Raw genomic sequence first — 15,277 nt, 5'->3', positions numbered from 1 at the left:
TATTAAACAGGATAATTCATGTGCAGTTTATACTGGAGGAAGGGCTAATTTCTAGCTGTTCACTAGATAGTTCAAGAAAGGGAGGAAATTTCTTGGTTCATGCCTTTTCTTCCAACTTTTCTCAAACAGACATTGCTGGAAATTGGATTCTGAGCTGTTTCATTACCTATACATTGAGCTGAAAATAAGAAGTTAAAAGTATGGATTTATACCACTACATAAAAAGCACATTTGTATTTTCATTAGTTGAGTACTCTCATACCTCAGCTGATGAGCTACCATTTTTGAGTGATGAACCACGTATACTTTTGATTGCCACCCCATATCCTTCACTGCTGTAGCACAAGAAAGAATAAATTCTAGTTCTCCAAACTAAACTTGTTGCCTAGTCCACATTAATAGTAAAAACATAATTGAGACTAATTCAATGAAAAAAATTAGTTTTGATTAAATAGTATCATGCAGAACCACCAGACAAATCGAAACACCATTTCCCAGAGTTGTATTCTCCTCTAGTCCTGGTAGAGATTGAATCTGAGTGTGTAATATATCATAATTAAATCCATTTCTGTTAATCATTTCATCAAAAATACTCAGTCAGTGCTAAATAGTAGGCTAAAGGGTAGAACGCTGACAGTTGCTGTCATGCATTTGCTAAGTAGGAAAGCAGGAAACACCAGCCCTCCCTTCTTTCACATCTCTCCCATGCACAGGGGACACAGAAGAAGGATCTTTTTTTCCCATGGAAAAAAGAAACCCTTAAATTCTAAACTACCTCCTACACTTTCCTGTGAGTTAAAGCTCCAGTTGCATCCTGACCAGCTCTTGGCTCCTGACAGTTACTCGCTTCCAATTTGGAAATGTGTAGCACGTTAAGAAAGCACAAGTTGAGGACAACACAAAGTAAAGCAATTTAAAATTATGATAGCAAGGAATATATTTTTAATTCAATAAAGCCACTCCCTTTTTATTCAGTGCTTTAGCAGAATTTCTATCCTGTGATGCCAGAGAAAAAGAAAAAAAAATATGGAAGTCAGGGAGAGCTTATGGTAAAATACAGTGCACCTTGATTTGAGCATTTATGGTCTTCTCTTCAAAACCTGACACTGCAAACAGCATGCAAGTGTAATGTGTGGTTTGAGATAAAAGCTAAATAAAAATAAAAATATATCGCATCAGTCAATCTCTATTTCAGGAAGTGATGCAAGCAAAGTCCGCAGTGCAGTGTGCCTCCCAGAAATACTCTGCCACCCACAGCATTGTGTAACTTTCCTTTAGTATGAAACATGGTTGGGCTTAGCTGCTGTTAGCACCAGTTAATTGCACCTCCTGAAACCCTGCTGAAAGTCACAAAAACAACAAACAGATGATGTTATTTCCCTCCCTCTGCAAAAGCGGGTCTGATTAAACTCCCGTTACAAAGCCCTATGACAGCAGAAATTAGTCCTGCAGTTTCTGATAGGAAAACTGTCTGCTCCACATCCCACCGAAGTGAATGGAAAGGCTGGTTTGCTTGAGAGCAGTTTGTGTTTTGAATCTTGCCTCTTTTGCACCTCTGGTGCTTCTCTAATTTCAACTTCATTGATTTTATTTCATTTCCCTTATTTTCTCTCCCATCAGCTAATTTTCTTTCTGTTCCTTTCTAGTCACAGTTTCCAAAATGGAATAAACAAGGGAAATGTATGGACAGGTGACAAAACTCAACACCTGACAGTTACTTTTAGGCAATGCTGATGCAATGATTGCAGTTGATAAATGACTGTATTACATCATTTTTAATTCGGCAGCCACCATAGTAAGTTTTGCGTATAGAGCATCCCGCTGCTTTACCCCAAACCTGATACTTTCTATGCATATCTACACAGAGTAACGGCTGCCTCAAAACTATTGCATAAAGTGGAACTAGAAGAGAGCCCATTATTTGACATTGCTTATCCTGCTCTCAGGATATTCGGTTGTGTTTTTCAGTTGCCCTATTCTGTGAGGCCACAGCTTCCCGCTGCTGCTGCAGAAAGGGTTCGCTGCTATTGCCTTCTTGCTTTCTGAGCAGGGCTGGTGGCAGGAAGCCACAATTGCTCCCTCTGTTTATCTCTCCCCATCTCACAGCCCTGACAGAGTGAGTCTATTTGGATAGCAAGAAGCTGTGGTAACTAAGCAGCCACAAAATCTAAAAGGGACATTTCCCAGCTACTTGCACTGCTAAAAGTAAGTGCAAAACAAGTCCTTTATAACAGAACAAGTAGATCTTATGATGTGAATGGCATGAGGAAAAGGAATAGCAGGTTTTGTGTGGGTGCTTTACATAATCTTAAACTAAATCTTCTGCTTTAGAACAAAAATTCTTCTTCCTAGAGATGGTTTTCACTGACAAGTATATTAGCAGTAATTTCATATTCCAGTTACGATCTCTACATAATTCATCTTGAGCCTTTCTGTGGGTAGTTCAGAACCCTGCACAGCCCGTGTCCCTTTTTTCCTCTAGAAAGTAGCTCCCATTTCCTTAGGGAGTAACAAAATGCCTGCCTTTATGAAACAGCCAGACCCACTTAAATCCTTCCTGGCACATTTAACACCTTGCCTCTGGAAGAGGCGTTTCAGGCAAATACTACCAGATAGTTACAGAAAACATTTGAAGGGGGTAGGTTTAAAATGCAAGCTTCAAACCCAGACCTCAGCTTTCCCAAGCAAGGTAGTGCTCAGATGTAGGACTTTGGTTCAAGGTCACCTGGGGGCTCGGGAGCAACTCAGAGCACAGATGGGGACCAGCATTGCTCTCGGACCTGCCTCCTGTGCTCGGACCACTTCTGTTATTTTATTTTTTTAAACATATTTATTTAAACATAGAAATATTTTTTAAACGCTAGCGACCGCAACAGTTTCGAAGAAAGACCAACAAAATGGTCATGACACTGCTAGCAGTAAAGATATTCTTCTATTTCCAGATGGGTTACTAGAAGCAAAGACAAAATTTTACATCAGTGGTGCTCCTGGAAAGTAAGATTTGATCCTAAAAGCATCCACAGATTTCAGGGGGCTCTGCTCACACACAGCCAAAGGGTTTGATAAGATCAGGGTCCAATTTTTACGCCTCGAGCACCATTATCATCAGTGGACTTGTGTTATAAACAATGAAAAGTACATTTTAAAGAAGAAGGCGTTGTGCCTTCAAAGGTAAACTCTGCCTAAACTCTGTGTACGCCTGTCCTCCCAGACATGCTGTGGCCGGTGTGGTCCAGCTGGGCCAGAGACAATGCACAGCCTCTCTGCAGGGGTTGGGGGCTGGTCTGAGGAGGTGTTTGTGCATCCTTAGTTCTTCCAACTGATGGGCAAGATTTCCTGGTGCATTCTGGCTGCCTTTTAGCGCTTCAGGGATGCAGAGCAGTCATAAAGTTTAATCGCCCAATTAGGCAGGCTTTACAGTTGTTTTGCATTGCTGGAGTGCCACAAAGCAGATTGAACAAATTAGTGAAGCTGGCCCTTTTTTTTTTTTCTTTTTTTCTTTTTTGGTCAGAAAAACATGAAATGCCTGGGCTAAAGTAACCTAAACACAGAGGTGGGTCCCCCGGCAGAGGAAGCCCCGGGTGTGTAAGCAAAGCTGGCACAGCCAGGGCTCTGTCAGAGCTGCGAGATGGAGGGGGAACAGGGCGGCTGGGGCTTTCTGCCTCTCTCTCGGGGCAGCAGAAACAACCTTTCGAGAACGAATCATGGGACAAAGGGGCAAGAAAAAAAACACATATAAGCATCAATGGCAATTTGCAAATGCAGGAGTCTGAACGTTAATGGGGAGTGGAGTTCGGTGGCAGTGGGTCAAGGCTCAGACCAAGCTCAGCCAGCAGCTCTGCCCCTGACTGCCGGCTCGTCCTTACCAGGTCCTTTTGGCACCCCCACAGCTTTCCTCCCCACCCTCTGTTGGTGGGTTCCTGTTTCTTTTCAAGCCTCTTGGTTGTGGGGTGACGCCAGATGCACGTGCTTAAGGTGAACCTAAGAGCAAACGCTATACGGTGGTGGAGGCATCTAGAGGCAATTTCACTACAAATAAATACTACAGTTACCTAAACACCTGCAGGCATCTCAGTAAAAATGGTTTCATGTTCAGGAAAGGTGCCTGATTACTTCCAGGTTAAATTTAAAAAAAAAATTATTTAACAAAGCAGTTTGCTCACAATACAGACTATTGCCTAGAGCTGTGTTTCTCAAACTGCCAGCTGCTGCTACCAGAGGAGCCATGGGAGAATTCAAAAGGATTGAAGCTCGCTAAAAAGTTAATCGATTCACAGTATTTTTATACTAAAACACCAACAATTTAAGGCAGTAAGTACTTCTCTTGATAAATAAGTGGTATCCAGGGATTGCAGGATTTTCACAGGAACAGACAAATCAAAAAGAAAGCCATGCCTGCAAAAACAAAATAATAGAAAAATGTGAAATGGACCCCGTTAGCAGCCCCCAGCTCAGCCTGCATGGTATGGTGACCCTTCGGTGAGGCGCTGCCTGCACGGGGGTCACTCTCACCTCCCGGCTCATCCTACCTCAAGGAGCAGCCCTGCTCCTCCTGCTCCAAGACAGTCAGCCTGAAAAGTGGTGGGTTTTGACCTGCACCAAAGTTTATTGCAACATTTTTTCAAGTTATTTTTGAGTTAGTGAAACTAATGTAAATCAGCTGATTTCTAGTCGTTCTTTAGTAAGGATTAGTAGAGACGAATCTGAGTTAGTGCAAACGCACTTCAGTTTAGCTTGTCCATTATGTTATGATTTGGTTTGAGGTGTGGTTCTTACTTGGTGGTGAAGGAAAAGCTAAGGGAGCTTTAGCATTCACGCCGTGGCAGCTGGCAGTAATGCTGACCCGGTGTGATCCCCCCCTTCCGCGTCCCAAGAGCACTCACAGCCATGCAGGGCTGCGCACTAGCCTGGCTTCGCCCTCCTCATCCCCTACCACCCACACACACTTAGGTCAGCACTGAGTCTGTTCCAGGCTTGTCACAATCCTCTGACAAAGAGAGACAAAGGGATAAAGGATAAGGAGTGAATTAGCAAGGAGGGGAGAGATGGAAGGAGTACATATGTAGAGTGGGAAAGGGTTGATAGATCATTGGCTGAAAAAAACATCCTACTGCGGTTTTCAGTTGGACTTCAGCAACAGCCACTACTACAGGACTCGGAACAGATGACAGAAGTTGGAAAGGTCACTTTAAGTGAGCTGATTTCAAATCTAGCTCAAATTAGAAGGGCTGGAGGTCTGAGCATGAGGTAGTTATGCAACGGTCACATGTGAAATCAGAAGTTGGTCCTTATAGCGTAGCTCGAGTGGTATGAGCTGGCACTGTAAAAGGTGTAAACCCTCTGTCTGACCTAAACCCTCCGCCCAGTCTTTCCTCTGGAGAAAGAATGCTGGAATAGCAGAAAGAAAGTGCATTTTGAGATTACTGTCTTATTCTCAGAACAGCCCATAAAGTGATTGTTTCTTTTTGATGTTTGGGAAAGAATAACTACGTATATTTTTTAGAGCAGAATTATGTTGTTTGGACCAGTTACCTATTGAACAGTTGTCACATTGTTACTTAGGGCCATACGCCGAGAAAATTTGAAATCCAGACATTAACAGGAACTTAGAGACTTTAGATAAAATGTGCATTGCAAACTGTAAGCAGAGAAGTTTGTGCTGACACTGCTTTATTATAAACCAAGATTTACGTTGCTACTGTTTCCAAATGGCCACAGTTTGTGAGCAATCAATAAAGGCACTGAATTAAAATTAAATCAGGGACTGTGCAGCTTCTGATGCCAAAGGTGTGGGCTGTATGCATGTTCAGTGAGAACTATTGGTTAGTTTGCTTAAGTCTTCATATTCAGAGGATTTGATAATTGCATAGAGGAAATCAGGCATGCAGAGGCTGAGATCTCACAGAGACAATATGTTTTTTCTTTTTCTTTTCCCACAAATGATGGTATGACTCTGCTGTTGAAAGGCAAGTAACCTGTCAGGATCATATAAGACACAACTAACTGCAAAAAATTATGTTCAACATGAGAAATTACTATATTGTATTTAAAAATTTTATTGAAGCTTGATTAAAATTACTTCTATTACATATGAACTGTATGAATGAAGTTTTAAAGATTAATACAATATGGAAAATTTCAAGTGTCCTATTATTTTAATTAAAAAGTTATAAATACCAAATACATTAAAATCAGACTCCAACAGATTTGAAATCTGATGCTGATTATGGATAAAAAAATATATTTATATCAGCTCCATATGATGTGGCAAAAATACATAATTACCATTAAACTGATTTTGGGATGATGGAAGACTGTGAAAAGTTATGTTGATGGCTTATCAATCTAAAATGTCACTGACCGTGGAATGGAATTACATGGTAGAGATTACATGGGACTTTTTTGTCAAGATACTTTAACTCTTAAAATAAGCAACTAGTAACTGAGTCTGGAATGCACAATAAACAGACTTGAAGAGTTTTTAACTCCAATCTTTAAAAAAAAGGAAGTGTTCATATAAGAATAACAGTTCAGAGTATATTTAAATCCAATGGAATACATTCTTTTAGTCCTTAATACCCTGCTGTGTTTGTCTCAAGCACAATCCTGGCCTGTTTGTGAGATTCCTGACCTGTTTGCCTTTGGTCCCTACCAAATAATGCAGCCCAGAGAGGGCTACTCCCCTCGATGGAAATATAATGGATGGAAAATAAATGTTCAAAAGACTTCCAGAAATAATGAACAGAAACCCTATTTTCAAAATTTAGAGATATGTCAAAAAGTCTAATCTAATTAATTTTCAATTAGATACAGACTATGAATCTGTGCTGTTCTGCAAACAGAACCGAAGCTCCTAAAATACTTAAAGGCAGAGGTTTTGCATTCCTTTGGGAGTGAGGCACCTAAATGCCATATACTTTTTAAAGATTTTTGAAACCTGGGGTTTATTTCATATCTAACTACTGATTTCTGTGTGGTATAAAATCACCAGAGTTTGTATTTTCATACTTATATTACTCTACAGACTCCTTCATTTGACAAGATTTTGCAAGCTTGTATCAATAGTATCTTCCATTGTGTAACACTACAGGCAACTCATAGAATCATTTAGGTAAAGATCGAGTCCAACTGTAAACCTAACACTGCCAAGTCTACCACTAAACCATGTGCTTAAGTGTCACATCTACATGGTCTTTTAAATACCTCCAGGAATGGTGACAACCACTTCCCTGGGTAGCCTGTTTCAATGCTTGACAACCCATTCAGTGAAAATAAATTTAATATCCAAGCTAAACCTCCCCTGGCACAACTTGAGGCCATTTCCTCTTGTCCTGTCGCTTATTACTTGGGAAAAGAGACAGTCACCCACCTCACTACAACCTCCTTTCAGGCAGCTGTAGGGAGTGACAAGGTCTCCCCTGAACCTCCTTTTCTCCAGGTTAAACAACCCCAGTTCCCTCAGCCACTCCTCATCAGACTTGTGCTCCAGACGTTCACCAGCTTCATTGCCCTTCTCTGGACACACTCCAGCATCTCAGTGTCTGTCTTGGAGTGAGGGGCCCAAAACTGAACACAATATTCAAGGTACAACATGGTATTTGAGGTGCAAGGATGATCACTGTAGGAGGATTATTGTTCATTGTTCTGAGTAATATATGTTTGATGCTATATGGTTGATACACAGTATTTTTATTTTTCATGAAGGAAACGTGCCAAACTCGGGGATTCCCATGGAGCCCAAAGCAGCATCTGACCTACAGAAGTGAAACAACACCCAAGGTGCCTGCTAGAGCATGAAGGGTCATGTACAAAGTATGCATGTCTCACACTGTGAGAGGTGTCTTGCTTTGGCAAGACATTATTATTTCTCCAGTGTCCGTTCAATCTCTGTATGCAATAACTACAGCAAAATCCAATCTCATTTCTTTTACAGTTTGAAATGCACATGGGTCTCCTATTCTGTAGCAGAACTGTAATTTCTGTGTTGATGTGCTCAGTGGGTTGGTTGGTTGCTTGTTTTTTTCCCAGCTCATTTTTTTCTCATATTGAGATATTGTGCTTTTCCTTTAATTTTGATTGCCACAAAAATAAGTCAGTAATTTTGATCTTTAAAAATACCTATTTTCTTTTTGTTGTAGTTCATAGATGCAATGCTACTGTTATAATTTCTATGATATTTATTTTGGAAAGATAATAATTTCCAGGAAAAAACATGAGGTGGTCTTTCTAAAGTTTAGTTAGAAAGTCTGACACTTTTGCCATCAGTGAAATCTTTGCTCTGCTCTGTATTTTCTGAACCCCCATAGCCCCACTGAGCAGTCATAACCCCTCAACAGCACCTTTATAAAAACAACTGCTGAACAAGAATATGGGTAAGGGGAAATTTTCAGCAATTTGGATGGTATGTAAATAGGAAGAGAGTCCAGAACAGATCTCTGTTGAAGAGGTGTTTACAATTTAGGTGCAATTCTTCATAAGGAATGGATTTTTTTAAACTACGTTGAGAAAGTAACCAAAGTAATTTCTTTTGTTTCTTAACCTGCTAACCACAATATATGTGTCACTAAGCCACACCTACACTAAGATTGTGGAAATACACTTTCTAGAAATACTGTTTTGTAAGATCAGCAAGATGCTACAGGCATCAGAAAAATCTGGGTGACATAAACACTCACAAAGAGTTGTGTTAGGACATTACAGGTGATAAGCTGCTACACAACTGCTGTGTTGCTGAAGGCTACTGCCTAAGCGGTAGAGCTAGTGTAAGCTTTTTAGCCTAAGATGTTGACTTCGCATAGAAATAATCCAGAATCCATCTATTGTATGCCATTCTGTCAAAGGACTGACCCCCACCAGACAGGGCGACGGTTTCTTGGAGCAGCGGAAGCACAGCTGAATGAGTAAAGATGACAATTCACAAAACAGGGCATTTCAAGGGACCTTGAAAGTTTAACAGGGTTTTATGAAACAGCTTTTAATTATGCATATACTTTACAGTTAAGACAAACATACCTTCTGGGTTTGCAGTAAAACTAAAACCAAAGGACTAGAAGGTCAGTGTGGTTAACTTCATAGATACTGAAAAGGAGAGGTCCTAGCTGCAGCCCATCAGTAACAGCCTACAATCTCTCTATCCTCTATCTTTGGTCAACTCCTGTGTTACATTTCATCTTCCTTACACTCTAAATTCTTCTGAGCAAGGACTGTATCTTCCTATGCAATTGTACAACGCGTAACAAAAGCTGCTCTTAATCCTCACTAAAGCCTTTGGATGCTACTGCAGTAAAAAGAAGAAACGCCATGTAAAAGAGCAGCCAACAGTATCCCAAGGATGCAATTACGAAGATATTTCTATCAAAAGGACAATGTACTACTTCATGAGAGTTACATTTGTATGACTGTTCCAGTCCATCATCACAGGACACATATATAGTTCTTTTACTTTGTGTGCGAAATCTCTAGAAGAACAAAGTACCTCACTTAATGTGAACGTTGTCTGCATAAATAAAAGCATCTGGTTTGCTATCTAACCATCTGGTTTGCCTAAAGTTTACAGTCTCCTGAGTGTTATTCACAGACCCACATATGATCAAACCTCCACAGACATTTTTATTTGGTAAAAGCTTTCCCACAGCACTTTATTTTTTCTATCTGTTTTTGATCTTGTAAAAAAAAAGTAATTTTAATACGTGTGTTGTAATACTGCATGTGTTTGTGTTTCTGTGACCTGTGTCAATCTCCTAGTGGGTAGATATTACAGGCTAGATTCTCTTGGGAACAGTGGAGGAAAGAACTACGAAAGAGTCAAGTGGAGATACTAGACCCTATGACTTCTTCACTGCTGTCCCTGAGCAAAGGGCTAGGTTAGGGTGGACAGATCACTTTAAAATGCATCAGCTATTAACATGTAACAAGGCACTGAGAACTGACCTCTGTCTCAATTCAAGAGCTACAGCTGGTTAACAGGTAACAACCACTTTGTCAATCCTACACCAGATGGGGACTTTGCTGGCTTCATCGATTCCATGACTTCTGGCACCATGCAGCATCCAGATAACCTAGCTGTGTTCAGCCCTGTGTGAACAAAATGTGTTATTATTTTCCCTTAAAGCTACAGGCTGGACAGACATTACGTTTCTGCTCACTCTCTCTGCTTCATAAACACAAGATTTTCCATCCGGAGCCCTTAAAAAGCCTTGCCAAAAGGGTTCATTCTCCTTCAGAGTTCAGCTGCTCCAGTTTCTGGAGAAAATGTCTCAGTCCTCTCGTAGGTCACTAAGTACACAACAGTTCACAAGCTCTGATACTTCTGCCTTATCTGCCCTCTTACCACAGGCAATGGAAAATGCTTCACTTGAAACAACAAACAGATTAAAAATCAGAAATAGAAATTACCTCAACAGAGATGAATATAACTTCACAGAAACCTACCTCCTTCTGCTCTAAACGACGATTGATGTTTCAGCAAACTAAGCGTGCGCATAATTAATAGCCTATTTCTGCAGTCAGTAACAATTATTGCACCTTTTCATCTGCCTAGAAGATAGCAGCTTTCTGTATGTGTACATCAAAAGTGTGATTAAAGAGAAATGTAGACTTACAGATGCATGGAGTGCAATATTGTATTTGTAATCTGAATATAACTAAACCAAATGGGGCAAAAAGCCTGTATTTTAAAGAAGTGCAAAATAGGTGTCCATTTCTATGGTCACTTTCCTCAAATTTCTTTAAGGTAGAAAAGTAGAAAGGATCCCAACAGGCCAGCGGAAGCTAAGACCCAGGACAACTCTCTCTGCAGAAGAGTTGAGAGAGGGCAGCTGGATCCCACTGGACCCTGCTGTGTTTAGTTTCTAAAAAAGGGAACTAAACCAAGAAGCAGCCTCCAGGGGCAGCAAAATACAGCAGGAAGCTTGGAGATGCCGTTCTGTTCTAAAAAAATAAATTGTTTCATGTATGTGATTCTATTTACTTGTTAGCTTGTTTGTGTAGCTCGGGGGTACTGGGTTGTTGCCCAGTCATCTTCTTACAGCTTTGATTCCTGTCGACATATGAAAGTGTGAGTGTACGAGCTCACGCACACATACTTAAGGGCAGCTTCTGTGGATGCACAGAGGATGACTTTTAAGTAATTTTAATTTATTGTCAATATATTTCACTAAGGCCTTGTATACTGCAAGAGATGTCAAACAAAGTCATATTCCAAATCTAAGTCCTAGATTTTTAGATTTCACCTTTTAATATATGGACAGATTCTAAAATGAGCAGTTAACACACTGTCACGTTCCAGCTGAACTACGTTAACTGATTATATGAATTTCCAGTCATTGTAAATAGGATGCATGTTGTAAATTTAAGTCACAACATTTTTCAGATTCCAGCAACAAGTCAGGTAAAACAATGAGCCTTAATGTCTCTCTGTATGTTCAGATCCAAGATGTGATTTATATTTCTTCTGTTTATTGTACTGAAAGAGCTAGCTTATTCATTCAAAACTAAAGTCGAGACAATCATTAATTGTGATTTTTCCCAAGTAGCAGAGCTAAGAGTGGGTCCCAAGTAACCTATTGTATGGCTATTTTTTTACATGTGATGAATTTCAGTGTGAATATGCCTGTCACTGTGTCAATTTCTACACTACAAATTGGCTTGTGTTTTCAATTAACATTTATAATGTGCAAATGGGATTCAGTATTCACACCAATCAATCAGGATAATCCATATCCTTATGTTCGAGCACTTATACTATACAGCATCCTTAGAGAAGGATTTAATTAAACAAAACTTTTTGCTTTAGATTTTAAATATTTTCTTAAGAAAAACTATTTATTAATATGAAAATCTTGTGCGATCCTTATTTGTTTTCAGAACATATTTCCAAGAGCTGGGAAGATCTGTTTTCTGGCATGCATCAAACATTTTTCCATTGGTCACAGCATTCTTGCACTAATTGAGTTTAGAAAACTCTTCAGCTGCTGCCTAGATGAGTATAAGCTGCAAAAAGCAAGCATCAGAAATAATGGGATCCATTAACTAATTATCCTTTATCATCAAACACTCATCAGTTGCAAAATGTAATATGAGAACTATGTTCTGGTATCCCAGATCTTTCAGATTATAAGAGCTGCTATAAAAAAAGCACACCAGTATCTTCTTTCCTGAAATACTTCATACTTCTCAGTGAAAGAACCCACTGATTTTCATAAAGATATAAATCTGTAAAAGCCAGAAGCCTTCTGAAGCATACAGAGATGATTTCGGTGTCTAAAGTAAAAACTTCAGGGAATATGCTTTGTTTATCATGCATGAAATACGAACAAATCTTTTCCCTGGTTAAAATTATCCACTCTGCTAAAAAAAAACCTACAATGTATAACTAAATTGCAAATTGGGACATTTTGGTAGAAGGCATGGCTTTTTTAAAATTGCGATTATGGACTATGTAGAAGAAATGTTTCTTCATATTTCCTCTAAATGCCCCTTTACTTTTACAATGATTTTTTTTATTTTCTATGACAACATATATAGAACTATTTTGCCATAGCTCTCAACTTTCTATAGGTAATACATGAGGAAGATAATCTCACTAATTCTCACTGTTTTTCCATGGGAAGCATTTTGTCTCCTTTAAATAGGAGGAAATTAGAGTCACATTACAGCTGGCCTTGTTAACATATTGACCTTGACTCTTTGTTGCCTTACACTCAGTAGCTACATACTTCTGTGTTAAGTGGAAGCTAAAAAGCCATCCTCTTGGAATGTTTACCTTTTGAACTTACATGTGAATTTTTGCTTTGAAAGATGACAAGGTCCAAGTGAGAACCAACAACATGATTTCAGTTGGAAGTCATTACTTGCTGTTTTAAATTACAAACTACACAAAATCCCTGACAGAAAATCCCGCACAAACACATTAATAGCAAAAAATCTTCAATAGCTTTGACTCCTGCATAGGGACGCCACATAAAATCTCTGTTAGCATTCAAGTAACAAGTAAGTATACATTTAAAATTCACTGGTTGCACTACATCAGCCTAACAGTATTGGCGGGCAGTGGACTGCATTTTTCATTATGCTCCATACCGGCAAACATCGCCCTATAGCGCTATACCCTGCTGCCATACTCTAGCTATTTCCAACAAACTGACAGAGCAGCAGTCCATGCGCCTGGTCTGTGGAAGGAGAGTAAGTCACAGGAGCATCTTACAACACAGCTACAAAGCAGCTTCAGTGGAGGAAGTCAGGCAGTAAGAGACTCTCAATCCGTTAAAGCCTCACTAAACACCCATGTGAAAGATTTAGTAGTTTTAAGATACTTGTTGGTACAAAGATACACAAAAGATGATCTGTTAGTACAATACAGAATCACTGTGAAATCAAGGACTTAAGACTTGAGTTAAATCCAAGTATTTCTCCTCCTGTTGGGAAATAACAAAAATGCCCTATCAAGATGGGTTCAAACCTGTCAGCTTTCTCTTGAAGTGCTCGTTCTGGTAAGAGTGGTTTACCAGCAAATACGCCTTTATTTCTCTGGGCCTGATTATTCACTCTTTTGCATGCTGTGTAACTCGTCACACTGGTGCAAAGTCAGGTTAAAAAAAAATAACAAAAAATAGGCCAAACAAGTGCCTTACATTCCACAGGTGCAATTATTTTACAAATAAAGATGAAGTGAAGAGTCTTTAGGTGGAGACTCTTACTATGTTATTGTTTTTGAAAGCAGAGATACATTACCATTTGAAAGTATTCTGTACTCAGTAAAACCAAGTAGGGATATTGTTACCACTTGGACTTTTCTTAAAAGCATAGATTCTTACCTAAGGGTTTTTTCCCATTCTGCTGTCTTTCTTTTTTGTTTCTTTCGTACGTGGTCGTATTTATGATCTCTCTTCCAGTGTTGCAGACTAATTTCTGTTGCAGGTGTCATTTATGTCCTGTTCCCATTTTTATGCTAGAAAGCAAAGGAAACAAGCGGCACAAAGCCTTTAACCTTATCTTCCAGGCAACACTATCAATATATGTTGGTTATCTTCTCATGTTGCTAATAGAAAACAGAAAGATATGTATGTGTAGGCCTATCACTGGTTTTATACACAGTCTCTTCTAGGATTAATGTTTTCGCTTGCAGGAAGAACATGCAGCTGAACATCCAAATGAGAATGAATTTTGAAAGATCCAAGAAAGGATGCTTCCAAAAGGTAAGCTTTATAAAAGCAGACATTTGAAACCTCAATATTTAATAGTGTACTTCGCATTAAAACTCAGGTCTTCATTAGCAGACCTCAGATAATGTCCTCAAAAGTAACAGATTTAGATATACTTTCTTTTCCTTGTGCCCTGAACACCCAAGAAAACTCAGTTACTAATGGCTGACCTTTGGGTTTATCATAAGTCTTAGCTGAACCTTTTTGTCTAACTGGGTTAATTAGGTATTATGTTTTCTCTTTTTCACCTAAAGGTTTTGTAATGTCTAGTATTTTAGCTCCTACAGCTGCTTTCATTATGCAAGTAAAAAATCTCCTACGCAGAGCCACCTATTTTCACCAAATACGTACAAGCTAAATCGGTTTTGAAACTTCCATTCTTCTGTGAACACTAACTGAAATTGGCCAACAAGCTGGCGACCATTCCCCTTCCCCCAGTGATGGGGAAAGAGTGGATGATAGACATGTGTGCCTGCATAAACACTGTTCCTTAGGAAACAGCCTTAAAAAAAAAAATAATCACTTTTGGGGTCACATGTTAAAGCTTTGTACAACTGGGGGTTTGAGATGTGCTAAATCTTACATTCACTTGAATAGAACTAATCACTCAAATTGCATAAAGCTAAGGGCTTGTTTAAATCCTCACATGACTGATGACTAATGTTCAGTATTTAAAATCCTTTTGGAAGACAAAGGAACTGATTGTTTCATTAGAGCAGTCAACTTTCTAATGAATTTAAATCTCTATCGTTTAAAATATCTAAGCAGCATGACCTTGCTTTATTGATAGATTCTGCTTTTGTCCTGGAAAATTTTGCATACTAAATAACAAACCTTAGAAGCAAAATATTTTCAGTCTGAAAGTGACTTAAATGCTATGTTTTATGACAGGTATCACATGAGGAAAAACAAAGATAAAAGCTCAAATTGTTGCTGCTCCATAGGTGCCCTGAATCTAAGATCTCTTTGACTTGATCTTAAACCTAACGGTCGCTGACAATTTACGTGGGTGTAAAGAACTGCCTGAATATGCCTCAGTGTACAATGCTAGAATTGAATACAAGGTTTAACACTTC

This window comes from Falco biarmicus, chromosome 5, assembly GCF_023638135.1.
Source record: "Falco biarmicus isolate bFalBia1 chromosome 5, bFalBia1.pri, whole genome shotgun sequence".
Classification (NCBI taxonomy): Eukaryota; Metazoa; Chordata; class Aves; order Falconiformes; family Falconidae; genus Falco; species Falco biarmicus.
This window is presented reverse-complemented; position numbering follows the sequence as displayed.